A 26,993-nucleotide genomic window follows, 5' to 3' on the forward strand; every position below is an offset into this window, starting at 1 on the left:
CAACTATCGCCCACCTCAATTCCCTCTCCCACCACCTCCATCTATTAGACAAATGCATGGAAAAATAAACTGGTAGGGTGTATGCACAACTGTCAGCGTTCATTTTGAGCTGCCTTTCAAAAGCATTCCTAAGTGCTCGAATATTTTGACCCAACACTTAGCTATGCATTATCAAGAGCTTTAATGAGAAGCCTTTCCGCTGAGTCTCCTTAATCCCATGCATTAATATACTCTTATACACACAAACACAAATCCCATCAGTTCAGAGAAAGTAACTTACGGAACAGGTATTATTTGTAAATCCCAAGTGAAAGGGGGATGTGGAGCTAGTAGGAAGCAACAACAAAAGGCAGTCAAGGTTAACTGTGCAAATATATTAGCTGTATGGGTATAGGATAATACTGGTAATGTTAGATTAGGGCTTTTGCGTCTTTCCCTGAATCAGAATATTGATTGCTCAAGCCATGTTTTAAGACTGAGCACCCACTCGAAGCAAAATTGAGGTACTGCCTTTTAGTTGGGACATTAACTTTAAGCTGTACTATACGACACAGATAGATCACATGGAACTAGTTGAAAGAAGACAGAAGGAGTTCTCCTAAGGACTGGAGAGTTTAAGCTATAGACAGAGGCTTTTAAAAAATTTGTTCATTTGTCAGACGTGGGCTTCGCTGGCTAGGACAGAATTTATTGCCCGTCCCTAGTTGCCCCCTTGAGAAGGTGGTGGTGAACTGCCTTCTTGAACCGTTGCAGTCTACCTGCTGAGGGTTGACCCACAATGCCTTGAGGGATGGAATTCCAGGATTTTGACCAGGCGACAGTGAAGGAATGGCGATATATGGTGAATAGCAAAGGTCTTTTCCCTAGGGTAGGGGAGTTCTTTGGTGAATTTCTACAGTGCATCTTGTAGATGGTACACACTACTGCTACTGAGCGTCGGTGGTGGAGAGAGTGGATGCTTGTGGATGTGGTGCCAATCCAGCGGCTGCTTTGTCCTGGATGGTGTCAAGCTTCTTGAGTGTTGTTGGAGCAGCTCTCATCCAGGGCAAATGGGGAGTATTCCATCACACTCCTGACGAGGCTGAGTAGACTGGGGCTTTTTTCCCCGGAGCAGTGGAGGCTGAGGGTGAGCTTGTAGAGTTCTGTTCTGTAAGACTCAATGACTCTGTGGCCAACATGGCTTCACCTAACAAAGGGGCAGCGCTCTGAAAGCTTGTGTTTTCAAATAAACCTGTTAGACTATAACCTGGTGTCGTGTGACTTCTCACTCTACGGCCAACATTTAATTCTTTACCAAAAGCACCAAAATGTATGATTCAATTATTGATCCCATTGCTGTCGGTGGGACCTTGCCATGTATTGCAGACATTATACTTCTGTTCAAGACTCATTTATTAGCTATGATGCACTTTCAAATGGCATGAAAGCTGATACATAAATTCAAATTAATTCACTCTGATACAGGCTGTCTCTTCAGACTGGAAATTATGCTCCAGCCAAAGGCCATTACAGATTTATTTTGTATTCAACCAATGTAGCAGATAGATAACATTCAGGTACAGTGGCTCAGTGATTAACACATGGGCCCTCACCTTACTCAGCAGCCTCCCATTTGGCACCTTATCAAAGGCCTTTTGGAAGTCTAGATAGACCACATTCACTGGGTTTCCCTGGTCTAACCTACTTGTCACCTCTTCAAAGAATTCTAACAGGTTTGTCAGGCACGACCTCCCCTTACTAAATCCATGCTGACTTGTTCTAATCCGACCCTGCTCTTCCAAGAATTTAGAAACCTCATCCTTAACAATGGATTCTAGAATTTTACCAACAACCGAGGTTAGGCTAATTGGCCTATAATTTTCCATCTTTTGTCTTGATCCTTTCTTGAACAAGGAGGTTACAACAGCGGTCTCCCAATCATCCGGGACTTTCCCTGACTCCAGTGACTTTTGAAAGATCTCAACCAACGCCTCCGCTATTTCCTCAGCCACCTCCCTCAGAACTCTAGGATGTAGCCCATCGGGGCCAGGAGATTTATCAATTTTAAGACCTTTTAGCTTTTCTAGCACTATCTCTTTTGTAGTGGCAACCATACTCAACTCAGCCCCCTGACTCCCTTTAATTGTTGGGATATTACTCATGTCTTCCACTGTGAAGACTGACAGAAAGTACTTATTAAGTTCTCCTGCTATTTCCTTATCTCCCATCACTAGGCTTCCAGCATCAGTTTGAAGTGGCCCAATGTCTACTTTTGCCTGTCGTTTGTTTCTTATGTATTGAAAGAAACTTTTACTATCATTTCTAATATTACTGGCTAGCCTACCTTCATATTTGACCCTCTCCTTTCTTATTTCTCTCTTTGTTATCCTCTGTTTGTTTTTGTAGCCTTCCCAATCTTCTGATTTCCCAGTGCTCTTGGCCACTTTATAGGATCTTTCTTTTTCTTTGATACATGTAAATGTAGGATTATAGGGGAGGGAAATGGGTTTGGGCAGGTTGCTCTTCGGAAGGGTTGTGTGAACTTGTTGGGCCAAAGAACCTGTTTCCACACTGTAAGAATTAAAAGAAAACATTCAGGAGTGAACAGAGTTGCTAGTGGGTTGGTGGGCAAGCAGGTGAGATAATGACCTCATATCATTTATAATACAGAATTGATATTCATGGACGTCTTATGAGAAAAACTAATCTGATGTTTCAACCCTTATTGTTTGATACTTTGAAAGTGCAGAGGAGAAAGAATTTGAGGAGGAAGAAAATAGCTGAATATCAAGTGAAGCCTTAAACATTGTACAATTACACTTTTGACAGAATCTTTATATAATTGTGTTCATCCCAAACGCTACACAACCCTATTCCATTGCTTGCCGTTCTAGGCACAGTAACATGTTCCTGGCTCAAAAATATAGTTTAAATAATTCACTTAATCTCAGGATCCTCACCTCCCCTCACTCTGTGGTCACTCACTCCTCTCAAGAATGGATAACTAGAAGCCAGAAGCTTTGTGGTCACTTCACCTTGACCTGAAATAAAAAGTTTTAAAAAGTTGCAAAGGATTTTTTTCTGTGTTGAAACTGCAAGGCTTAAGTTGCACCATAGCTAAGTGGGCTAGGATCAGTTGGTCAGCTGCCTTTTTCCTGTCCAAAGTAGACTTTAAGTGAGACTTTAATTGTGTGAATTGGCTGCCAATCTCCATAAGACAGTCAAGCAGCCCAACTCACAGACTGAACCTGATAAAGTTTCCTGAGCGGGCCAGAACACTTCAAGGAACTGTCCTTATTCTGTTTTCTCAAACTAAAACCTCATGGAGACGGAAAAATCCAGTCCATTGAGCCTGAAGGGTTTGTTCCCCAACACTCCCAATCCAATCCACGTTATCTGTCAGGAGCAACACAATGAATTCCAAGGCTATCAACTTTATAAGCTAAAATTTATTATCCACCAGCAAAATGCAAAGATATATGGTTGTGTAAAGGCCTGAGCAAAAATTCAGACAAACCAAGCTGCACAAGACGCTAATTCGAAATAAAGATAATAAAAATGTAATCGAGTCATAGAGTCATCCAGCATGGAACCAGACCCTTCGGTCCAATCACTCCATGTTGACCATAATCCCAAGCTAAACTAGTCCCAGCTGCCTGCTCCTGACCCCTGTCCCTCCAAACCTTTCCTAGTCATGTACTTATCCAAATGTCTTTTAAGTGTGGCAACTGTACCCACATCCACCACTTCCTCTGGAAATTCATTCTACACTCGGAACACTCTCTTTGTGAAAATGTTGCCCCTCATGTCCGTTTTTAAATCTTTCTTCTCGCACCTTAAAAAAATGCCTCCTGGTTTTGAACTCCCCTACCCTAGGGAAAAGACCTTTGCTATTCACCGTATCTTTACCTAGCATGATTTTGTAAACCACTACAACCCTCCTACACTCAAGTGAACAAAGTCCCAACTTATCCAGCCTCTCCTTATAACTCAAACTCTCCATTCCTGGCAACATCCTGGTAATTCTTTTCTGAATCCACGCCCCCCCCCGCTTCCAAGTTTAATAATATCCTTCTTTTGTCATACTACCAAAAAGAAATCAACAATTTAAAAACAGCAACCCAGCCATGGCTCAAGCAGGTGAGGCCCATTGATCTGTCATGCTGCTATTTATGAGTGAAATGTGTAGAAGAAGCATTTGCAAAACTGAAGAAATTCAGTGTAGTTAATTACTAAAATGACCATTCTTATTAAGATTAGAATTGCGTTAAAACCATTGCAACCTTTGGTCCAGAAATTGCACTTGAATAAACCTGATTCATTTCATGCTAAATTTTCCATAAATCTGGTGAGCAGCAAAGAGCACCAGGACCAACACAGCTTTGTAAAATCAAAAGCTTATTCTCGAGCTAAACTATAAATTGTTAGAGTCATGGTCATCGAAATATACAGCACCAAACCAGACCCTTCAGCCCAACTCATCATGCTGACCAGATGTTCTAAATTAATCTAGTCCCACTTGCCAGCATTTGGCTCATGTGGTACTTAAAGAACCACAAAGAAACAAACAGTGCCAGCAAAATTAAATCTTGGAAGTCTGCATTTTGGGCGTAATTTAATGCCCTTCCCTGAGGTTTATTTGGAGACAGTGGGGAAGCTTTTAGATGGACTGGACGGTGCTTCAGATTATTTGGCAGATTCTTGGGTGGGGGTAGTTAGGATATCTCCCCCCCAGGATGCCTAGTACTGCATAGGTTTGCAGCTGAACACCCCTGGGATATTTACCAGAAGGAGGCGACACAGAGCTCTCAGACAGCAGACAAAGCCCCCCCATCAGATACGGCAATATGGTCTGTTGTTGCAACATTCCTTAGCTTGAGCTCTCAGGCAACCACAGACATTTTATATTTGTGAAATTGTATCTTGCTGGACAGAGCTGGTGGTGCACTTGGTTTAAGTGAACAATTGCCTAACAGTGCATCGGTTTAGAACCATTGTGCAACAGATTTCAAAGACAAGTTTTTGTTTCTCTGAATGGTTGGTACCAACTTAATTCCAGTCATTAACGCCAATGCTGCCATGCTTCAAAAATACCTCATTGAGTAAAGTACCAGGCTTGAAGGGCCAAATGGTCTCCTCCTTCTTTCAACTCTTATGTTCTTGACGCCCATTTATTCTCACCTTCGGTGAAGGTTAACCTCACTAACTCAAGAATATCAAGGTCAATTCTAGTATCCATCGGAACACATAAGTATTGGGGATACTGTATGTATTGGGGATTGGGAGGTGGGTCCTGTCCTGAAGGAGAGACATTTGAGGTTGAACAGTGGCATATTACTGTTCTTCAGTAACTGTGGCTTTGCAGTTCACAACAAAATAAATTCTTCAAGCTCTTAAGACATTGGACGTTATCCAAACACTTGATAGATTTAACAATACAGGGTGTGAGTCATTCTTTTCACATTCATCGGCAATGTTTTACTTAATACCTGGCTAGCTTCCAACTAATCTCTCCCTGTTGGTCTTGTCACTCTGAGTAACAAAGAAACAACATGGCCTTTGCTATCACAAATATTGTCATTGAAGTATTACCTGTTTTTTTGCCAGTATGGATTCATGGCCTTCATGAAAGGAACAAACGGTCACATTGTATGCAAGAAAGAGTTACAACTGCATTCAATTCAAACCAAGCCCCCAGTTGGGTATACTTTTCCAATATGATATTGATGGATCTGTGAATAGTTTTGTGGACATTAGCAACCCCCCATGATATAAGTCTCAGACACTGAGAAGGTCCCAGCGCATTTCCCAGCCTCTGCCGAATTAGCTGCCCTCAACCTTGTGATGCAAACAAGACTGTTGTTCTGTGAGCTCTTAACAGAGTTGGGCTGAGACTAGACATTGAAGAGCTGTATAGAAGTATCATTACTAAAAAAGGAACACAAATGTTTGGAGCTGCTAACATTGGATTTTAGAAAGGAACAAAGAAGCAAGACACAGCTGAAAGCACTGGCTATCAATGTTCCTCTTCCAGCTCAGGTTAAAATTAAATGTGGAATAAAACTGAACTCATTCATAGAATGGCAAAACTATCAGTTTGCAACAGATTTAATTAATAAGCCAAAGCACCTATGTAGCTATGCCTTTATTACTATTGGAGAGAGTCTGTTTCAAAGTGTTATCCACTTTAAATCTGCTTAAAGCATAGAAAAGAACAAAATCTTTTAAAAGCCTTGAAGGTAAGCTTTGAATGTCAAGTGAATATAACTTATCAACAGTACATGTTCAATATTAGAGCCCAATATGTCGCTGCATTAAAACAGCTTTCAAAATCCTCTGACTGTACAACTCGAAAAGATGAATTAATTAAACAGAAGATTATATTAGGCATGAGAGATCCTGCACTGAGAGCACATCTGCTGTGGGAGGAGAAACTCACTCTCAGGAAAGTGATCAACTTGTGCAGAAGGGCTGAAGTTGTGACTCCTTAAGTGGTTCACATTCACAGAAGAACATGCCAGGCCTTATTTGATGCTGATACACATTCCAGACCCAAAGGGCAAACAGATCATGGCGAAGGGCCAAGATGCAGAGCATCAGAAGAGCATCAGAAAGAAATGTAAGAAGTTATGTCCAGCATGGAGGAGGCTGAGTTTTCACTGCGAGAAGCCAAGTCATTTTGCATGGAAGTGTTTGACCACAATGAGCCTCACAAACAAGTGTAGATGGCCATGAAAGAAATATCAGCCAAAGATTCTGACAAACAGCAGGCTGGTTCAGTTAGGTCAAAAAATGATGAATGGCTTGTGACTGTTGGAATGGGTTCCAACAGCGCCTCACAGCGCCTGGGACCCGGGTTCAATTCCCGCCTCGGGCAACTGTCTGTGTGGAGTTAGCACATTTTCCCAGTGTCTGCGTTAGCTTCCTCCGGGTGCTCTGGTTTCCTCCCACAGTCCAAAGATGTGCAGGTCAGATGAATTGGCCATGCTAAATTACCCGTAGTGTTAGGTGCAGGGGTAAATGTAGGGGAATGGGTCTGGGTGGGTTGCCCTTCAGAGGTCGGTGTGGACTTGTTGGGCCGAGGGGCCTGTTTCCACACTGTAGGGAATCTAATCTAATCGCAATGGACTTTCTTTATAGATCACAACTATTCACTTCTTGGATGGCATGGTCGCGAGGTGGTTAGCACTGCTGCCTCACGGCACCAGGGACCCAGGTTCAATTCCAACCTCCGGCCACTGTCTGTGTGGAGTTTGTACACTCTCCCCGTGTCTGCGTTGGCTTCCTCCCACAATCCAAAGATGTGCAGGTGAGGGTGAATTGGCCAAAGAAAATTGCCCATAGTGTTCAGGAGCGTGTAGGTTAGGTGCAGTAGTCAGACATAAATATAGGGGTAGGAGAATGGGTCTGGATGGGTTACTCTTTGGAGGGTCGGTGTGTACTTGTTGGGCTGAAGGGCCTGTTTCCATTCTGTAGTGATTCTATGATTCTAATTCGCCAACACTTATCTGCTTTAAATTACCAGGTTTGTGACTTCCTCAGTTTTCTGCTCCTAGATTATATGAGTTTCTCGCTTGGCTTTGTTTGTTTTATCTATTTCTTGTTGTGGTATTTGCAGACTGCAGCAAGCACTCCCAGTACCACGAATACCTGCGCTGTTTAAAATTTCCACTTGTACCAGGGATTTTTCATTTTTACTCAAGCAACCTCTGGTATCTGTTCATTCACCACTGAACCTGGACTCAGCTTTGAGCCCCATATCTCAGGAAGGATGTACTGGCCCTTAAGCCTGTTCACAAGAATGGTCCCAGGCATGAACAGCTTAACATATGAGGGATGTTTGAGGACTCTGGGTTTATACTCGATGGAGTTTAGAAGGATGAGGGAGGGATCTAATTGAAGCTCACAGAATACTGAATGGCCTGGACAGAGTGGATGTTGGAAAGATATTTCCATTGGTAGGAGAGACTAGGACCCGAGGGCACAGCCTTAGAGTAAAGAGGAGACCTTTTAGAATGGAGGTAAACAGAAATTTCTTCAGCCGAGGTGTGGAATTCACTGCCACAGAAGGCTGTGGAGACCAGGCCGTTGAGTATATTTAAGACCGAGATAAGTAGGTTCTTGAGCATCAAGGGGATCAAGGGTTATGGGGAGAAAGCAGGAGAAAAGAGTTAAGAAACTTATCAGCCATGATTGAATGCTGGAGCAGACTCGATGGGCTGAATGGCCTAATTTCTGCTCCTGTGTATTATGGTCTCATGGATCTCCTCCACAGACCACCTCTATATGTAGCCTCTATCTCTATCTCTGCTTGGCACTATAGATTCCATCTGTTCTAGCACTATGATCGGGACGGAAACTCCTCCAGTGTCATTCTTTGAATTACTCTTCAACATTGAGAGATGCTGTGAGGTTTCTTTGGAGATTGCTGCCCTGGGCAGGCAGCAGTATCTGATTTCCTTCAGGACCTTCTGGCTTACCAGTGTTTTTGGTACTAAATTAAACCTTTAGATCCCAGATCAATCACTACGTTGCATGTGCTGCCTTCCATATCTCCTAAGTGTGGGGGTTCTTCAGAGATCTCTGTGGTCTAGTGTGTATAATCACAACCACTTCCTGGCTCAAGATAGGAACCGTGTAGAGTAAACAGGATGTAGTTTTATATCTCCCCGCAACTATTTACAGGTTATAAGAATAGGTTCTGCGTTTCTGCAAAGACTATTGGGAGTTCCTTGCTTTAGGCCTGTCTTCCATGAGATCCTCTCCTCATCCATGTTCCCAACAACTTTTCCCATTCACTGTGTCGATCTCCAGGGATCATGCGCAGCAGAAGTTTCTGGAATTGGAAGATGATATGTCTGCACATTGATTGGTGTGTACGGATCCTCTCAGCAGCTTAAAGGGATCATTGGCTCTCATGACACACCTCAATGGTCACGTTTGAGTAGTAAGCCTTGCATTCAAGGCCCCGACATGCATCTCATCACAAATAAGAAGTATCTGGGAGTTCTGTCCCACGGAGACTCCTCTGCCATTAAAGCAGTGGAAAGAATTCAGGGATCTCTCCCACTTTATACATTTTTAAGATTAATTTGTGGAATGTGGGAGTCATTGGCTGGGTCAGATTTATTGCCTGTCCCCTGTTGCCACTGAGAAGCTGATGATGAGCTGCCTTCCTGAACTGCTGCAGTCCACCAACCCCATGAGGGTGGGAATTCCAGCGTATTGACCCAGTGAAGGAACGGCGATATATTTCCAAGTCAGGATGGTGAGTGGAGGGGAACTTGCAGAAGATGGTGTTCCCATGTATCTGCCACCCCTGTCCTTTTAGTTGGAAGTTGTCCGTGGATTTGGAAGGTGCTGTCTGAGGATCTTTGGTGAAAATCTTTTGTTCGATCCTATTTCCACTGGCCTGGCTATTTCCTCATTGTTGTGATTTGACCACCTTACATGTGACTTCGATATCGAGGTCATTAATGTGTATAAACCCTGAATCCTGCTGAATTCCATTCAATCCCCCAATCCACCTGCCCTTTCGTGAGCTAAAAGCATTACCCTCACCAGTGCCCTCTTAGTAAGGAGTTAGAATCATAGAATTCCTGCGGTGTGGAAGCAGGCTATTCAGCCCATTGAGTCAGCACCGACTCTTTGAAGAGCACCCCACCTACCCTGTCCCTGTAACCCTGCATTTCCTCTGGCTACTCCATCCCAGCCTGCTCATCCTGGACACTATGAGTAATTTAGTCTGGCCAATGCACCCTAACCTGAGTATGTTTGGGAGGAAACCGGAGCACCCGGAGCAAACCCACACAGACACTGGGAGAAGGTGCAAACTCCACACAGACAATCACCCAAGGCTGGAATTGAACCCAGATCCCTGGCACTGTGAGGTAGCAGTACTAACCACTGTGACAGCACGCCACCCGGATACAGGGGTAAATAAGGGGTGATCTAATGACGGGATACCAGCCTCTGTGGAGTTATTTCAGAAGCAGCCTAAGCCTCTGGTTGGAGTTGCAGTGGGAAGGTGAGTGATCTGAGCTGCCAAGACAAGTATACAGGACGGGGAAGGTATGGTCAGAGAGCACAGCAGGGGGATGGGGGAGGGTTAGAATGGAAAGTGAGGCCTGAGGTTTAGTGAGGCTATAGAAAGGGGAGTGTCGCTGTAAAGTATGGTCGAGGAGTTTCACATGGAGTGAAGCCAGCCGCAAAGATGCTGTGGGAGAGGAACTGCAAAGGTAGGAAGAGGGTCTTCAAAGGGCACAGTGAGGCTGTGCAGTGAGGGGGAGTACTGCGGATGCTGCTGTCATGAACTCCTCGTCAGTTTTGGTATTTAATTCTGAGCAGTTTATTTCTCCTTGCATTGGTGTTGCCAGAACCCAAAGCCTCTCACCTTCTGTGAATTACTTGAGGTGCAAGGAATGTGCTAAGGAGGCAAAGTTGCATTCTGTGAACTAGCTAGCCCATGAAGAGTGATTTGATGGTGCTACCTTCCTGCTGTTGTTGTTTTGTGACAATTTATATGCTGAGTTGTCTAGGAAATTAATACTCTCCTTGTATACTGTGGCTTTAGATTTAATGGGATAGTGAGAACAATTGAGGGGATTGTTGCTGAGACATTCAAAATATACCCTCACGGATAAACAATTTATCTGACTGTCCTTTTGCACAGTTTACCACTGCCTGACAATATTCTCAGTTATTGACAGTCAATATTACCAATTACCGGCTGATACCACAAACATTTGTTTTAACTACACTTAAGCATTAAAGAACAAAAACATAAAACAGCACAGGGAGACATTCATAAGAACAGAGAGGCCCTTTGATCTGGCCTATAACTGCGGCAGAACAAAAAGGTTAGAATGGTTCATTCCTTCAATCCCGTTGCAGTGAACTAATTGATACAAGCACATTGATTTGTTGACCAAGGTTTTAAACTAGGAAATGTTCCGTGTCCCAGAGATGAGTGGGATAGCAATACCTGAAGGACAGTAACAGTGCAGTGTGACATCTGTTAATAATTTACTTAGACTTTCAAAAAGCTTTTGTTGACCTTTATATCTGAAGGCTGAGAAAAGGCCTTGAACACCACAGAAACCCATGTGTGGCTCCTTCCATTCACACAGGGCACCAATTCCAGGGAAAGGCAAAAAAAAGCAATTCACAAGTTTGTTATTAAAAGTTCTTTTCTGAACCCTCCTCAACCGAGCTTGGAAACCATGAATTCTTGTCCAAGATGTCTCCCCTTCCATTTGCTGTAATCACCTCTTAGTGTCATAGAGATGTACAGCAGGAGAAACAGACCCTACAGTCCAACTCGTCCATGCTGACCAGATGTCCTAACCTAATCTAGTCCCATTTGCCAGCACTTGGCCCATATCCCCCCAAACTCTTCCTATTCATATACCCATCCAGACGCCTTTTAAATGTTGCAATTGTACCAGCCTCCACCATTTCCTCTGGCAGCTCACTTCATACATGCACCACCCTCTGTGTGAAAAAGTTGTCCCTTAGGTGTTTTCAAGTCTTTCCCCCTCACCTTAAACCTATGCCCTCTAGTACTGGACTCCCCCACCGCAGGGAAAAGACCTTGTCTATTTACCCTATCCATGGCCCTCGTGATTTTATAAACCTCTACAAGGTCATCCCTCAGCCTCAGACACTCCTCTTCTGGAATCCAGGCCCACAGTTCTGAGGAAGGGTCATCGGACCCAAAACGTTAACTCTGATTTCTCTCCACAGATGCTGCCAGACCTGCTGAGCTTTTCCAGCAATCACTGTTTCGGTTTCTGATTTACAGCATCCACAGTCGTTTCGCTTTCCACAATCCTCAACCTCGGCAAAAGTAAAGCTTCTAGACCCACGCCTCAGCTCCTTGTCGTTTGGAAAAAACATCAATTCGTGGGCAGTGGGTTGTCAGAAGGTCAGCATTTATTGGCCGTTCCTAATTGCCCTTCGAAAGGTGATATAGAACTCCCACTGGAATCACTGCAATATGTCAGTGCAGCCCCAGTGATGTTAGGGAGGGAAATCCAAGCGTTGACCCAGCAACAATCAACAAATGGCGATATGATTCCGAGTTGGGATGGCGGTGCTGGTGTTCCAATGTGACTGCTGCCCTTCTGTTCTTCCGAGGTAAGGGTTTTGAAGGTGCTGCTGAAGGTACATTGCTAGTTTTCCAGGCTGCATCGTGCAGGTGGTACACACTGTGGTCATGGGGCATTGCCAGTGGAGAGATTGAGGTACCAGATGCAGAGCCAAGCAAGCGGGTTGTTTGATCCTGGATGCTATTAAGCTTCTGCAGTTGGAGGAGTCACCCTCATCAGACACATGGAGGGTATTCCATCAGTCTCTTATCCATGCCTTGTAGATGGTGGTCAGGCTCTGGGGAGTCAGGAGATGAGTCACCCACTGTGGAATACTCCGACCTGACTGTATCTCATATTCACAATATTTATACATGGCAGTTTCCAGTCAATGGGGATCCTCAGGCACAGAATGGCAAAGCCGTTCAATAACCACAGAGATTGGTTTTAATCTTTCTTGTTGGAAATGGTCATTGCCTAGCATTTGTGCTAGATATTCCCCAACCTTTGCTACTTCATTATTGGGGAGTTGCAAATGGAACTGAACACTATATCCCTTTCCACGTCCATGAACATTACTGGCAGGGTCAGCATTTATTGCCCTTGGGAAGCTGGCGATGAACTGTATTCTTGAACCACCCAAGTGGGCGCGATTTCAGTACATGTTCAGAGCAGTTAGGGAATAGGTTCAATGATATATAGTGAAGGAACAATGATATATTTCCAAGTCATGTCATGGACCAGACCAAACCCCCCTCAAAATATATCAAGGAAATAGACTCGACCCTGACTTGTTAATTTGTTTAAAGGCGAGTGTAAGGTGCTGTGTTCCAGATGTGAATCGATTGGTCCACTACTTGGCTCGAAGCAAAACACACTTTATTCTCATAACACAGTTAAAATAAAAACAAAAAAAAAGAATTGGTATAACTTTAATGAAATAGTTAGAAAAAATATATTGTTTAACTACTGATCACCAACTGTTTCAATATAGCAGTATTTCATAAACACACACCCTTGGCAAAGACAAATGCAGCAAAGCAGATTTTCCTCTGTGCTATCTCCTCCCCAGGAGAAAGGAACACCAAAAACAAACAATCTAGTGGTTGAGAGAGAACACAAGCTTTTTGCTGCAGCAGAGAGAGAGAGCTGTATATATCAGCTTCAACAGCCAACTCCAAACCCCACAAACTAAAACCCTGGGTGTGCGCGAGCCTGACTCCACCCACTCAGCCTTCTAAAATAAACACTCAGGGAACTCAACGCTGTTTAGCAATTGCTTATGAGAAAAGCCATTCTAGCACCACTGTGGCAACACCTCTCTGCAAGAGAAGCAGGAGAGAACATTACTTAAAGGCACAGTCCCCTCACAGTTAGCAGAGTGTAACTTGGAGGGGACCTCGAGGAGAGTGGTGTTTGAATACATTGCTGCCCTTATTCCAATAGACAATACCATTTGTAGGCTTCGGAGGTGCAGCCATCCTGGTGAGTTAGTGCACTGCACTTTGTAGGGAATATCTACTGTTATCACTAAGCACTGGTGGCAGAGACAGCACAACTTTAACATGGTGGATGAAGTGCACCGTGAAATGCTTTGTCCTGGTCCTCAAGCTCATCAAGTGTTGCTGTAGCTGCGCTCACCCAGAAAAAAGGGGATTGCTCCATCACCTTCCCAGTCTTGGCTTTTGCCTTAAAGATGGTGGACAGGAGGCTTTGAGAAGTCTTGAGCTCTCTGCAGGATTCCCAGTCTCTGATGTGATCTTGAGGCACAGTTTTTATGTGTCTGATCCAATGACATTTCTGATCCAATGGAGGTGGTTAGATTTCCTCATGCTGGAGGTGGTGGCCTAGCACTTGTGACAATACCATGACTGTCCCTTATAATGGTCAGTGATATCACAGCTGAAGGGCTCCAACCATCACAACTGGCCTTCCGTTGTCCCAGCCGGTGGAGATTTCTCCCCAAGTCCCATCGACTTCAATGTTATCAGGGCTCTTCAATCCCACACTTGGGCAAATGCTGCCCTGATGTGATGGTTGTTTTGTGAAATGCTGTATATAAACACAGGTCTTGCTTTCAGATCTGCGCTTTTTATGAAGACTGAACTGTGGATGTCTGTCCCCCGGTTGACCCCTGTTTCTCCATGGTGAGCAAATCCAAGTCATCAAATGTACCTTCATATCTCAGGGTAAATATCATTCGTGGTGCCCAGCTGTAATATCCTTCATAGAAAGCATCCTATCTGGAAGTATCACAGCTTGGTTTGGTAAGATCACAAGATCACAAGAAACTGCAGAGAGTCTTGAACACAGCCCAGTTTACCACACAAACCAGGTGAAAGTGTGGACTGCAGTTGCTGGAGATCAGAGTCTAGATTAGAGTGGTGCTGGAAAAGCACAGCAGGTCAGGCAGCATCCGAGGAGCAGGAAAATTGATGTTTCGGGCAAAAGCCCTTCATCACAAACCAGCTTCCATCCATTGATTCCAACTATACTTCCTGCTGCCTGGGGAAAACAACCAACATAATCAAAGACCTCTCTCAATCCACTAAAACTCTTCCACCCTCTTCTGTCAGGCAGAAGATATGAAAGTTTGAAAAAACATACAAACAAATTCAAGAACAGCTTCTTTCCCCCTGTTATCAGACTTTTGAATGGATCTCTCATTGTTAATGGTCCTCGGATGCTGCCTGACCTGCTGTGCTTTTCCAGCACCACTCTAATCTTGATTCTCTCATTGTTAATGTTGATCTCTTTCTCTGCACCTTCTCTGCAGCTGTAACCCTGTTTCCTGCACTCTGTTCTGCTACCCTAGTGCAGTTTGTATGGTATGATCTGTCTGTGTGACACACAAAACAACACTTGTCACTGTACCTCGGCACATGTGACAACAGTCAATCAATCAAACAATCGAAATGCAGACGACCAAAACTGAACATCATATCACCAAAAGAGGTGAAGTCAAACATTTAACTAGCACTTTCATTTCTGCCCTGTTTTTACAAAGCAGGGCAAGTCTCCATTTGTTGCTGTGTGTCCCCCTCACGCTGCATTCAAACTTTCAGGGAGTAGTCAATGATCATTTCTCTAAACGTTTACCTCATTGTTACCTCTATCACATAACCACTCATTTTATATCTCTCTATGACAACATCAAACTAAATTAAACTTATAAGAGAGTTGCTTAAAATGTAGGAAACATACCGTTTACTGCAATCCTAGAATCACTGAATCCCCAAAGTGAGGAAACAGGCTGTTTGGCCCATTGAGTCACACCAACCCTCTGAAGAACCCACACAGACCAAAACCTTCCCCTATCCCTGTACCCCTGCATTTCCCATGGCTAATCCACCTTGCCTGCACATCCCTGAACACTATAGGTAATTTAGCATGAGTAGAAAGTGTGGTGCTGGAAAAGCGCAGCAGGCCAGACAGCATCTAAGGAGCAGGAGAGACAATGTTTTGGGCAAGACCCTTTCATCAGGATTCCTCGGATGCTGCCTGGCCTGCTGCGCTTTTCCAGCACCACATTCACGACTCTGATCTCCAGCACTTGCAATACTCACTTTCTCCTAGTAAATTAGCATGGCCAATCCACCCTAAGCTGCACATTTTAGGACTGTGGGAGGAAGGTATCCACGCAGATACGGGGAGAATGTGCAAACTCTACACAGTCACCTGATGGTAGAATCGAACCGGGGTCTCTGGTGCTGTAATATTAGACTGGGGAGTAATGTAGTTAAAGAAAGTACATGGAATGTTGCTTAGACTTCTATTTCTAACAAACATTAATAAGTTGAATCTGAAACTGAAGTTTAAGTTTGGAAAAACTCCTACTGATATTCAAATAAACAGAGTAGTCGTGACAGGTGATGTTGGAAAGAAATGGATCTGTTACACAACTGTGGAGATAAAAGGCAAATGAAATTTGAGACAGTCTCAATGCAGAATAATGTAGATTGATCAAAACAAGTATACAATCCCAATTAGGAGAAAGTGAGGTCTGCAGATGCTGGAGATCAAAGTTGAAACTTTATTGCTGGAACAGCACAGCAGGTCAGGCAGCATCCAGGGAACAGGAGATTCGACGTTTCGGGCACAGGCCCTTCTTCAGGATTCCTGAAGAAGGGCCTGTGCCCGAAACGTCGAATCTCCTGTTCCCTGGATGCTGCCTGACCTGCTGTGCTGTTCCAGCAATAAAGTTTCAACTACAATCCCAATTAACACAGGCTGGCTTAGAATGGCATTCACATCATCTTTCAGCCTTTTAGGAATGAACCCATTTTTGATTTATCATTGTCAATGTCTGGACAATGTGGTGATACAGTAGTAAAAATGAAACCATTGATTAATGGGTTATACCACCAGGGCTGTAGTATACAGGAAATGTACAGGACATTTGCTGAAGCATTTCGTAATGCAATCAAAATAAAGTCTCTGTATTGGAGAGGGTACAGGCACCGTAAGGATATTGATGGCCTGGTGATATTATTGCAAGACTATTAATCCCAAGGCCCAGCTAATGCGCTGGGAACACAGGTTCAAATCCCACCATGGGAAATGGTGGAATTTGAATTCAATAAAAATCTGGAATTAAGAATTAATGATGACCATGAAACTATTGTCAATTGTTGGGAAAACCCCATCTAGTTCACTAATGTCCTTCAGGGAAGGAAACTGCAATCCTTACCTGGTCTGGCCTACATGTGACTCCAGACCCACTGCAATGGGGTTGACTCTTAACAGCCCTCTTGGGCAATAAATGCTTGCCTAGCCAGTGACACTGACGTCTATGGATGAATTTAAAAAAACAAAAATCTGTAACAATCAGGGAAGATTAGAAGAATTAAATCTCTAGATCCAAATGGAAGATGGAGTAGAATGCCCCATACATGGAACATACTAAGATACACACGTGCTAAATGGGAAAGGAAAGGATCGACAAGGTATCCCAGATGGGATCATTTCTATGACCCACACCCACCAACGTATTGCAACTCTGCAGTCTGCCTCACACATGTCCTGTTTACTGTAATCTGTCTGCCTTACTCTGTCCACTGTGATCTGTACTTTGATCTGTCTGCCCTTGCTTGCCATGGTCTGCCTGTACTGCTCACAAACAAAGCTTTTCACTGTACTCAGGTACATGTGACAATTAATCAAATCAACCTCCTGGCAGAGGCAAAAAAAATTGTGGATATTGTCCTCTGACCCTTAGATACTAATATACAAGGTCCAGGGGACCAACATAACAGGGCATTGTGGCTGCTGTCCTCCTCCATGTACAGAGATGCATTATATTTGTGAACACGTGTCAGCTCCCTTTATAAAGAAGCCTGCAGCAAAACAATTCCTTTACAAAGGCACTGTAGTCAAGAAGGTTCCCTCTAACTTCTGTTAGCTTTGCACACTCAGCTCTTACACCCTTTAACATTAACACACGGCTGCATTCAGCTTAAAGGGAACATTGTCCTGTGTTATGCCCTTATCCTTCATCCACAGCCTGTTCCTGAATGTGCACACCTACACCCACTACTGATGTAAATCTTCTTTTTGTACCTGCCCACCAGCTTCCAGAAATTTCCTCCTAAACCTCGCAAATCATCCACAGTGTTTGCTTCTCATAGTTTACAAAGTACTCTGATCTATCTGTCTTGAATTGATGGTGAATTACTTCATATTTTCCTATGCTGAACTTCATTTTCCACAGTTTGGCCCACACACTTAATCCCTTTGCAATGTTCTGTTTCCATCTCCTCTATTTCCTGTTCTGATATCAATTTACGAGTGAATATGCTAATAAGGAAGTAACCGCAATGTAGAGCATGATATCAATAGATGGTCTAGTTTTGCACCATGGAGTGTGGGAGATTTTTCAGCTCTGCTTCTCGTAACTATAGTCACTGAACCTTTATAGTGAATCAGTCTGCGAAGCAATTTGTTTCATTTGTCACAGGATGTGGGCATCCCTGGCTGGGCCAGCTTTTATTGCTCATACCTAGTTGCCCTTGAGAAGGTGAGGGTGAGCTGCCTTCTTGAACCGCTGCAGTCCGCGAGAGGTAGGGAGACCACAATGTCATGTCGGAGGGAGTTCTAGGATTTTGACCCAGCGACTCTGAGGAATCGACAGTCTAGTTCCATGTGAGGATGGTGTGTGGTTTGGAGGGGAAGTTGTAGGTCGTGGTGTATCCTGCTGTGTAGCTTCAAATAAACAGAGCCTGTGTTTAGTTTACCAGGGCCGCTGTGAGATTGACAAAGTAGTGTTAAGCAAACATAGACCCACAACAGTTACTACACTGTGGAGTGTGGTGTCATCAGAAAAGGCTTTCTACCTTCATGCAAGCCATTTATCATTACTGTGAGAAACTGTGCCCCAGCTCAGATCCCTAGGGAATCTGTGAGGCACATAGTACCACTCACAAAACATTTCCAATACTATTGCTCTCTCCTACTCCCTGGTCAATTCAATATCCACGCCTCCAATTCCTGATATTCTATATTTTAGGTTGGAAATGAAGAAGCTCTGTTTTAATCATTTTCCTGTAGTCTCTTCTCTCCTCAAGATGTTCGCATACAGGTGTGTGTGTATGCACACGCGTGTGTTTGTGTGCGTGTGTGTGTCTGTGTGTGCATGCACACGCGTGTGTTTGTGTGTGTGTCTGTGTGTGTATGCACGCACGTGTGTTTGTGTGTGTGTGTGTATGCATGCACGTGTGTTTGTGTGTGTGCGTGTGTCTGTGTGTATGCACGCACGTGTGTGTGTGTCTGTCTGTGTGTGTGTATGCATGCACGTGTGTTTGTGTGTGTCTGTGTGTATGCACGCACGTGTGTGTGTGTGTCTGTGTGTGTATGCACGCACATGTGTGTGTGTGTGTGTGTATATAGAGACATCAACAGGTTATTCAATAATATGGGGCAGTGCAAGCAACCCTGATTTTATCCTCCCCTGGCATCTATCTGTGCACATTTTCCACTGGGGCCAGGGGACAGCAATCAGGAGAAGGAACCTAAACGATTTGTTTTCCCTCTCCTTAGCCTGTGGATACTCGAGTGATCTCAGAGACCAGGAGAAAGCGAGGGACTGCAGACGCGGGACAGTCAGAGTCGAAAAGCGTGGCGCTGGAAAAACACAGCAGGTCAGGTAGCATCCGAGGAGCAGGAGAGTCGACGTCATCCTAATGAAGGGCTTATGCCCAAAACGTTGACTCTCCTGCTGCTCCTTGGGTGCTGCCTGACCGGCTGTGATTTCAGAGCCCAATCATTCCAGTGGCCAAAGTCAGTTGAAACATAACAGACCGGAGACCCAACATGGAATCCATTGCCCCTGTAGGGCTTCACACCACTGTGATCACTGATCCAATGCTCCATTGACCACTGCTGCTCATCACAATATATAAGACTCTATTGCGATGCCTGCTCAAGTTCAATAGCAACTGCCTCAGTTCATGTGTTTAGATGAAACATTAGCAGCAGGCAGTTGGTACATGTGCCCCCTAACATGAGAAAACAGGGAGAAAGAGAGAAAAATTAACAAAAATAAATTAGAGAATATTTTTGCATTAAAACTATTAACACTGATTAGGTGCTTTTACCCCAAAGTACCTGTAGTAACCAGTAATGATGTGCAATTGAAGACATCTCTGCACAATGTCCCAAAGTAGATTCGATTCCCTACAGTGTGGAAACAGGCCATTCGGCCCAACAAGTGCACACCGACCCTCCGAAGAGTAACCCACCCAGACCCATTTCCCACTGACTAATGTACCTAACTCTATGGGGCAATTTCCCAAGGCCAATCCACCCTAACCTGCACACCTTTGGACTGTGGGAGGAAACCCACGCAGACACGGGGAGAATGTGCAAACTTCACACAGACAGTCACCCGAGGCTGGAATCGAACTCGGGTCCCTGGCGCTGTGAGGCAGCAGTGTTAACCACTGAGCCACTGTGCTGCCCTAAACTATTTAAACTTTTATGTCAAAACCGTCAGCAGGGGAAGAGGATGTGTACTTATTCCAGCAGTTATCCTCAATGTAATTTATAGTTTGATCACAAGAGGGCCTCCTGTTCTCAGCTGACAGACTCTCTGGGTAAAAACAATGACTGCAGATGCTGGAAACCAGATTCTGGATTAGTGGTGCTGGAAGAGCACAGCAGTTCAGGCAGCATCCGAGGAGCAGTAACTCTCTGGGCCACAGTTGCCATTCAATACAACCCGAAGAGTGATGGTTCTTACTTCAGCCCCTCACCCAAATCAGGAGAGGGAGGGGTCTGCTGGGCAACGGGGCTGCAGGTTTGAGAACTGTGTTATTTCCAATATTTGCTCTGCTTGAGGGAAGGGTTTAGCAGTCTAATAATTCACATCCTCTAACATACCAGACAGACGGGGAAACGATGGGGCTTTTATTTCCTTTTTGAAAAAGAGTGTTTTTATCCCTTGGGTTTTGGTATACAGTATGATGGCTCAGTGGTTAGGACTGCTGCCTCACAGCACCAGAGACCCAGGTTCGATTCCAGCCTTGGGTGATGGTCTGTGTGGAGTTTGCACATTCTCCCCATGTCTGCGTGGGTTTGCTCTGGTTTCCTCCCACAGTCCAAAGATGTACAGATTAGGTTGGATTGGCCATGCTAAATTGCCCCATAATGTGGGTTAGCCATGGTTAATGCAGGGATAGGGTAGCAAGATACTCTTCAGAGGGATGGTATGGGCTGAATAGTCTACTTCCACACTGTAGGGATTCTCTGATAAGCATGTTTTAAAACTCTGGCCTAACAGTAAGATTACTGGCAATTTTACTGAAGATCTCTGTCCCAACTCTGGAGTAATATTGTTCTGGTGTCTTTCACTTCCCCTTTCCTCCCCTCCACAACCACACACCTCTCAAAGTTGTTTCCCTTTGCTAGGGTTTGGAGGGATATGGGCCAGGAGCAGGCAGGTGGGACTAGTTTAGTTCGGGATTATGGTCAGCATGGACTGGTTGGGCCAAAGGGTCCGTTTCCATTCCGTTCTGACCCAATGGCTCTACACCAGTGACTTACCAGTGTGGTGGTTATTCCCATTGAATGTTGACAGACCAAACATCCATAGATGCTTCACAAGCCGAGCATGACCCAGCACAGGTTAGTGCTCAGGAGTAGGGTCTTGGTCTGAGTTTTCTTTTACCCATTCCTGCACAAGTGATTGTGTATCAAAACCTGGGATCATTACAGTGTGGAAGCAGGCCATTCAGCCCATTGAGTCCATACCAACCCTCTGAACCGCATCCCACCCGGCCATACCCCCCTATCATGCCCCTGTAACTCTGCATGGCTAACCCACCTAGCCTGCACTCTCTGGGAAATTCCCCATGGCCAATCCGCCCTGCAAACCTTTGGACTGTGGGAGGAAGCCAGACCACCCGGAGGAAACCCACGCAGACACGGGGAGAATATGCAAACCCCACAAAGACAGTCACCCGAGGCTGGAATCAAACCCGGGTCCCTAGCGCTGTGAGGCAGCAGTGCTAACCACTGAGCCACCGTGCCACCCCATTGATAACCACATCACAAACCAGAGACAATACTGGGACATTCCTGAGTTTTCATATTAAAACCCAAAGTGATGATAAAGGCTGCCATTTGCCAACAAGCCACATGGTTCGATCCAATCAGCATGCCTGGAGGGCAGTGGTGAAAGGTCATTATCATTGACAACTGGAAAACCATCGGGCAACTGAATTCTGGGCAATAAGCTGGGCCAGTGTCAAAAAGATCAGATCATTGTCTAAAATAGAACAAGTTATTATCCAGTCAGAATATTGGTGGGCAAAGGATGTTGAAGGAAGATGAAAAATAAAATGATGCCCAGACTGAAGGTTCTCACGAGCAGATATCAGCAGAATTATACTGTATAGAGCATACCACTGTAACCATGGTAACTGTGAAACTCAACCACAGCCACTTGACATATAGAGTTGTGTCTGTGCTAAATTCCTAATACAGTGGCTCAGTGGTTAGCGCTGCTGCCTCCCAGCACCAGGGACGCGGGTTTGCATTCCAGCCTCGGGTGACTGTCTGTGAGGGGTTTGCACATTTTCCCTGTGCCTGCGGGTTTCCTCCCACAGTCCAAAGGTGTGCAGGTTAGGGTAGATTGGCCATGGGAAATTGCCCCATGGTGGCCAGGGATGTGTAGGTTAGATGTTTAAAAATCCCACAAAAACGAGCTTTCGGAGCACTACCCTTCATTAGGTAGGAGCAGGACTCCGAAAGCTAGTACTTCCAAATAAACCTGTTGGACTATAACCTGGTGTTGTGGGATTTTTAACTTTCGCCACCCCAGTCCAACAGCGGGCCTCTTCACATCTCGGTTAGGTGTGTTAGCCATGGGGAAATCCAGGGTTACAGGGGTTGGGGAATGAGGATGGGAGTGGATGGGATGCTCTTCGGAGGGGCAGAGTGGATTAATTGGGCCGAATGGCCTGTTTCCACACAGTGTGGGTTCTGAGAATGGTTGGGAGATCGTTTTACAGTTGTGTCTTTGAGAGATTCACCATTAAAGCCTCGTGTTTCAGATGCCTTCCTCTGTTCTGCAGTAAAGTGGAGGACATTCTCGTCCCCATTTGGCCTCCTTGAACCTTTTCCTAAAAATGAGTGGTTTCAGGATTAGCGGCTCTTTGGTCAGTTCTTATGTATTTTGACTTTCAACTGGGCAGAAGGGATCAGAGTCGAAACCAATGTATATGTTGCAGGTTGCAAATTATAAATAAACCTTCTGGCTTTTTGGCAAGATCACTTGCCTTAAAATAAATATTAAATGTTAAAGAAATATTAAATAAATACATATTTCAGCCTGACCCTATTCTGTAGCCTGATTTGGCCAACATGATAAAAACAAAATTCAGTCTCAAGGGTAAGACAGAATTACCGTAGCGAAGACATTTGGGCACTTTTACAAAGCCGAGTCCTTATATATAAACATACAACAAAACCTGGATATTTGACTGGTCCATCAGGTCTGCCACATACTGATGGCACCTGCATACAGTGTCTCCCAATCAATTCCATATAAATCCCCCAGGAGAGGTGAAGAAAACAGAACAAAAACAGGATTAAGAAGGGGAAAATCCCTCTCCAGTGCCTGCAGGATGTAAAATTCCTTCCAGAGCCTCCCATTCATCATGCATTTGTTAAGCCATTCAGAAGCTGGATGTGTGGCTGATAACCAGTCCCGCTCCCTTTTGAAGTCTTGGTGTCACTATTAAGCCCAAGTGCTGTTGCAGCAGTAGTCTGTTACCTTTTTCATTTCTCTAGCCTGTAGAAATTTTCATCAGTGAATAACATAAACAGTATAAGCTTGGAGCCCAATGTGCTTGCTCCAATCAGTAGGATATCGAGTGATTACTATTCAGGAATAGTCATCCTCAAGGATGAAACTACATCAAACCCAAATCTGTTGAGAATGGGATAGATTTGTATCATAGCCTCTGGGTGTCTTTATCAAAGAACTAACACAAATATCACAGCCTCCTCAGGTCAAACAATTTCCACATGGAATACAGGGAGAACTAGCCATTTGGATACAGAACTGGCTTGAAGGTAGAAGACAGAGGGTGGTGGTGGAGGGTTGTTTTTCAGACTGGAGGCTTGTGACCAGTGGAGAGCCACAAGGATCAGTGCTGGGTCCACTACTTTTTGTCATTTACATAAATGATTTGGATGTGAGCATAAGAGGTACAAGTGAGTAAGTTTGCAGATGACACCAGAATTGGAGGTGTAGTGGACAGCGAAGAGGGTTACCTCAGAATACACTGGAATCTTGATCAGATGGGCCAATGGGCTGAGAAGTGGCAGATGGAGTTTAATTCAGATAAATGCGAGGTGCTGCATTTTGGGAAAGCAAATCTTAGCAGGACTTATACACTTAATGGTAAGGTCTTGGGGAGTGCTGCTGAACAAAGAGACCTTGGAGTACAGGTTCACAGCTCCTTGAAAGTGGAATTTCAGATAGATATAATAGTGAAGAAGGCATTTGGTATGCTTGCCTCTATTGGTCAGTGAGTTACGTATAGAAGTTGGGAGGTCATGTTTGAGCTATTGGAAGAAGCTGAACAGGCTGGGGCTGTTTTCCCTGCAGCGTCAGAGGCTGAGGGGTGACCTTATAGAGATTTACAAAATCATGAGGGGCACGGATAGAGCGAATAAACAAAGTCTTTTTCCCAAGGTAGGGAGGCCAGACCAGAGGGCATAGGTTCAGGGTGAGAAGAGAAAGATATAAAAGGGACCTGAGGGGCAGCTTTTTCACGCAGAGGGTGGTACGTGTATGGAATGAGCTGCCAGAGGAAGTGGTGAAGGCTGGTACAATAACAGCATTTGAAAGACCATCTGGATGGGTATATGAATAAGAAGGGTTTAGAAGGGTATTGTCCCTCAGGTCCCTTTTAAATCTTTCTCCTTTCACTTTAAACCAACACCGTTTGGACTCCCCTACCTTGGGGAAAGGCCTTGTCTATTTATCCTATCCATGCCCCTCATGATTTTATGAACCTCTGTAACGTCACCCCTCAGCCTCCAACACTCCAGGGAAAACAGCCCCAGCCTATTCAAGTTTAAAAGTATCTTTCCTATATCTTATTCCTATCAAAGTATATCTAATGATTAGTGCTCTGGGAACAGTGTATATTCTGTTCCTGGTTATTTGGTTATATTATTGGATGAGTATCAGAAACTTGGAGTAATGATCTAGAGACATTAGTCTAAATTCCATCACAGAAGCTGGAACATTTACATTTGTTGACTAAACAAATCTGGAATAACCTACTAGTGACCGGATGGTCATCTGCAAAAAAAATTCTGGTTTACTAGAATCCCTACTGTGTGGGGCAAGCCATTCAGCCTATTGAGTCCACACCAACCCTCTGAGCGGCATCACCTTCAGACCCACCCTATTTCCCATGGCTAACCTGCACATCCCTGGCCACTACAGCATGGCTAAGCCACCTGCACATCTGTGGACCATGGGAGAAAATCCACCCAGACATGGGGAGAATGTGCAAACTCCACACGTCCGGTCACCCGAGGCTGGAATCGAACCTGGGTCCCCAGTGCCATGAGGCAGCAGTGCTAACCACTGAGCCACCATGACACCCCAAACATTTGCTTTTGACGTGATTTGCCTACCATGTACCTCGAGATTGAGAGCTAGGCAGTTAACTCTCAGACTCCCACCTCACAAGCCACATAATTTGCATCAAACCTTCAGCATTGTATCTAAAGAGAACAAAGCCACCCAACACTGGCCTGGTCAACTCTGCCTGGCCCATCTTGCTAACAGCCTGCGTCTTTTGGCAAAATGAGAAGAGTTGTCCCCCAGACTAGTGCAGCAGTGCTCTGACATTGGCATGTGTGCGGTATGTACCAGATCCTGCCCTCACAATTCTTGGGTGTGACTGTTCACAGCATGACAAAGATGGCAGCACAGGGGTGTATAATAGGATGTGATCTAAGAGTCCTGAGCACTGACCCAGAACCCCATTCCGAACCTCATGCTGATCCAGCTGATGTTCTGTCCTTCTCTACATTGGATACCACTTGGAAGAAGAACAGTATGGTTGGGGTTGTCAATGTTCACCATCCAGGTGGGCTCAGGAACATCACCACTGACCAGGCTGGCCATAATCTGAAGGACATATCACTGGAGTGGACCGATAGGGAGTGATGAGAGAATCAACACAAGGGAAGATCTCAACCTACCCATCACAGATGTATCTGTTCATCTCAGTGTGATCACTGCTCAGCCTTGAAGTCCAACCTATATGTTGAGAACACCATTTCATCATGTCATGTGGCTGTGTTAAATAGGAAAAGTTCTGGACAGATCTTGCATCTCAACATTAAATATCCACGAGGCAGCAGCTAACTGTATTCAATTACAATCTGCAAACCACTCCACACTCTACCATAACCATCAAACCAGCACACCATCCTCAGTTCAATGCCCAGAATAAGATGACATTACAGACACTGTGGCAGAGGTATCAATCTGGTCATAGTGTCCTACAGGACAGAAACAGACCCTTCAGTCCAACTCATCCATGCTGACCAGGTTTCCCAAACTAAACTACTCCCACTTGCCTGTGTTTGGCCCATATCCCTCTAAATCTTTCCTATCTATGTATTTATCTACATGTTTATCCAACTATTGTAACAGTAGCTGCATCTACCAATTCCACTGGCAGTTTATGCCATACACGCACCATCCTCTGTGTGAAAAAGTTGCCCAAGTCCCTTTTAAATCTTTCCCCCCTCACCTTAAACCTATGTCCTTGAGTTCTGGATTTCGCCAAGCTAGGGAAAAAATCCTTTGCTGTTCACCTTAGCTGTACACCTCATGGTTTTAGAAACCTCAGAAAGGTCATTGCTCAGCCTCCTACACTCCAGTGAAAAAAAGTCCCAGCCTATCCCTACAACTCAAACCCTCCAGTCATTCTGGTCAATCATTTCTGAACTATAATACAGATCTGCATGTCTGGCAAACAGCAAAATCTGCAGCAATGAATTGAGGAAAGTGAACTCACAGCCAGCAAACCAGCCTGCAGCTATACCCCATCTGGTTATGAATGATAGTGATTACTCAAACAACTAATGGGAGGACCTGCCCAGCTCAGAGCAAAATAAAAGGCTTAAGTATTTGCAACCATCTGCAATCGGTAGTTGATCCTCTTTTGACTTCCTCGAAGGTCTCCACCGCCACAGATGCCAGTCTTCAGCCGACTAGTTTCAGACAATGTGACATCAGGCTGAGGTGTTGGATGTTGAAAGGCCTAAGGGCTTTGAAGTATCCTGGACTGTAGATTGAGGTTTTGTGCTGCAGAAGCAACTGGCCCAGAATGGGCAAAACTAGTGGATTCTGCAGATGAGTTGAGAGCAGGATGCTTTCATAGACTCCCT

Source organism: Chiloscyllium plagiosum, unplaced genomic scaffold (assembly GCF_037043375.1).
Source record: "Chiloscyllium plagiosum isolate Xiang-an unplaced genomic scaffold, Cpla_swu_hap1 HiC_scaffold_16, whole genome shotgun sequence".
NCBI lineage: Eukaryota > Metazoa > Chordata > Chondrichthyes > Orectolobiformes > Hemiscylliidae > Chiloscyllium > Chiloscyllium plagiosum.